The 2,643-nt window shown below is 47.2% G+C and overlaps 1 protein-coding gene across 3 annotated transcripts in view; it reads left to right on the top strand.

Moving 5' to 3' along the window:
• Positions 1-801, top strand: part of LOC133659742 (dysbindin-A-like) — a 39,180-nt gene extending 38,379 nt beyond the window's left edge. The window contains exon 9 of one of the 3 annotated variants that reach the window (XM_062062410.1): positions 1-801. This exon is cut by the window's left edge and continues 390 nt beyond it. The gene's annotated coding sequence lies outside the window, so the exon portion shown is untranslated. The other 2 variants (XM_062062408.1, XM_062062409.1) reach the window with 2 other exon arrangements.
• The last annotated feature ends 1,842 nt before the right edge of the window (positions 802-2,643 follow it).

Genomic DNA, 2,643 nt, shown 5'->3' with positions numbered 1-2,643 from the left:
CCTTCCTTCATCCATCAAGTTAGCATCGGTCCTTCCTTCATCCATCAAGTTAGCATCGGTCCTTCCTTCATCCATCAAGTTAGCATCGGTCCTTCCTTCATCCATCAAGTTAGCATCGGTCCTTCCTTCATCCATCAAGTTAGCATCGGTCCTTCCTTCATCCATCAAGTTAGCATCGGTCCTTCCTTCATCCATCAAGTTAGCATCGGTCCTTCCTTCATCCATCAAGTTAGCATCGGTCCTTCCTTCATCCATCAAGTTAGCATCGGTCCTTCCTTCATCCATCAAGTTAGCATCGGTCCTTCCTTCATCCATCAAGTTAGCATCGGTCCTTCCTTCATCCATCAAGTTAGCATCGGTCCTTCCTTCATCCATCAAGTTAGCATCGGTCCTTCCTTCATCCATCAAGTTAGCATCGGTCCTTCCTTCATCCATCAAGTTAGCATCGGTCCTTCCTTCATCCATCAAGTTAGCATCGGTCCTTCCTTCATCCATCAAGTAGCATCGGTCCTTCCTTCATCACAATAATCATTTCATTAAACAACTTTCATGGAAAACTGCGAGGTTTTTTTCTTTTGTTTTTCTTTCAATCTTCCGCAATCTTATGTGAGATGTTTCTCTTTTTTCTGCCTTCTAAAGTGTCTAAAACTGCTAGCACGAGGTAGCCATCAATGCAGCCAATAATCTGGGATTAACAGGAAGTATTCATGTTATTTACACTAAAGTATTCATGTCATGTACACTAAAGTATTCATGTCATGTACGCTAAAGTATTCATGTCATGTACACTAAAGTATTCATGTCATGTACACTAAAGTATTCATGTCATATACGCTAAAGTATTCATGTCATATACACTAAAGTATTCATGTCATGTACACTAAAGTATTCATGTCATGTACACTAAAGTATTCATGTCATGTACACTAAAGTATTCATGTCATGTACGCTAAAGTATTCATGTCATGTACACTAAAGTATTCATGTCATGTACACTAAAGTATTCATGTCATTTACACTAAAGTATTCATGTCATTTACACTAAAGTATTCATGTCATTTACACTAAAGTATTCATGTCATATACGCTAAAGTATTCATGTCATTTACACTAAAGTATTCATGTCATATACACTAAAGTATTCATGTCATGTACACTAAAGTATTCATGTCATGTACACTAAAGTATTTGATCAAGTCATCATCATCAAATACTTTTGGCTGGCATTTGCTTGACTAAAATAAAACAATGTTTGTGGTGTTAGCATGTGAGTTAGCATTAGCACTCTCGCTAAACAAAGTGTCGTGAAAATGAGAGACATGCGTCTGCTAGCTCGCCAACGGGGGTGGACGGGGGTGGATGGGAGTGGACGGGGGTGGTCTGGGGTGGATGGGAGTGGACGGGGGTGGAAGGGAGTGGACGGGGGTGGTCTGGGGTGGATGGGAGTGGACGGGGGTGGAAGGGAGTGGACGGGGGTGGACTGGGGTGGATGGGAGTGGACGGGGGTGGACTGGGGTGGATGGGAGTGGACGGGGGTGGAAGGGAGTGGACGGGGGTGGAAGGGAGTGGACGGGGGTGGACTGGGGTGGATGGGAGTGGATGGGAGTGGACGGGGTGGACTGGGGTGGATGGGAGTGGACGGGGGTGGTCTGGGGTGGATGGGAGTGGACGGGGGTGGAAGGGAGTGGACGGGGGTGGTCTGGGGTGGATGGGAGTGGACGGGGGTGGAAGGGAGTGGACGGGGGTGGTCTGGGGTGGATGGGAGTGGACGGGGGTGGACTGGGGTGGATGGGGGTGGTCTGGAGTGGACGGGGGTGGTCTGGGGTGGATGGGAGTGGACGGGGGTGGTCTGGGGTGGATGGGAGTGGACGGGGGTGGAAGGGAGTGGACAGGGGTGGTCTGGGGTGGATGGGAGTGGACGGGGGTGGATGGGAGTGGACTGGGGTGGATGGGAGTGGACGGGAGTGGATGGGAGTGGACGGGGGTGGATGGGAGTGGACGGGGGTGGAAGGGAGTGGACGGGGGTGGACTGGGGTGGATGGGAGTGGATGGGGGTGGATGGGAGTGGACGGGGGTGGTCTGGAGTGGACGGGGGTGGTCTGGGGTGGATGAGAGTGGACGGGGGTGGAAGGGAGTGGACGGGAGTGGACAGTCTGCCAGTTTTCTTGGCTGTGCTGCTGGAAGAGTGCACAGGGACACAGGCCCGTGCTGGGACTGGTCAAGGAACCCTCATCCCTTCTCCACCCTGGACAGAAGTGGACTTGAAGAGGCCAAGAAGGGACTGTGGCACTTTGAAGAGGGTCTTCAAGCAGAGGAGCCAGACCTGGAAGAGACTTTGGGAGGTACCCAACGACATTGGAAAAGGGGGATGTGAAGCCACAGCACTTGTACCCCAGAACTCTGGGGTACAAGTGTATATATACACATGTATTTATACACATATGTATATATATATATATACACATGTATATATACACATATGTATATATATATATATATATATACACATGTATATATACATATGTATATATACATAATATATATATATATACATAAATATATATACACATATATATATATGTATATATATATAAAAATGTGTATATATATACACATATGTATATATATATATATACACACACA

This window comes from Entelurus aequoreus, linkage group LG11 (assembly GCF_033978785.1).
Source record: "Entelurus aequoreus isolate RoL-2023_Sb linkage group LG11, RoL_Eaeq_v1.1, whole genome shotgun sequence".
Taxonomy (NCBI): domain Eukaryota; kingdom Metazoa; phylum Chordata; class Actinopteri; order Syngnathiformes; family Syngnathidae; genus Entelurus; species Entelurus aequoreus.
The sequence above is the reverse complement of the archived record's forward strand: the minus strand, read 5'-3'. Positions and strand labels throughout refer to the sequence as shown.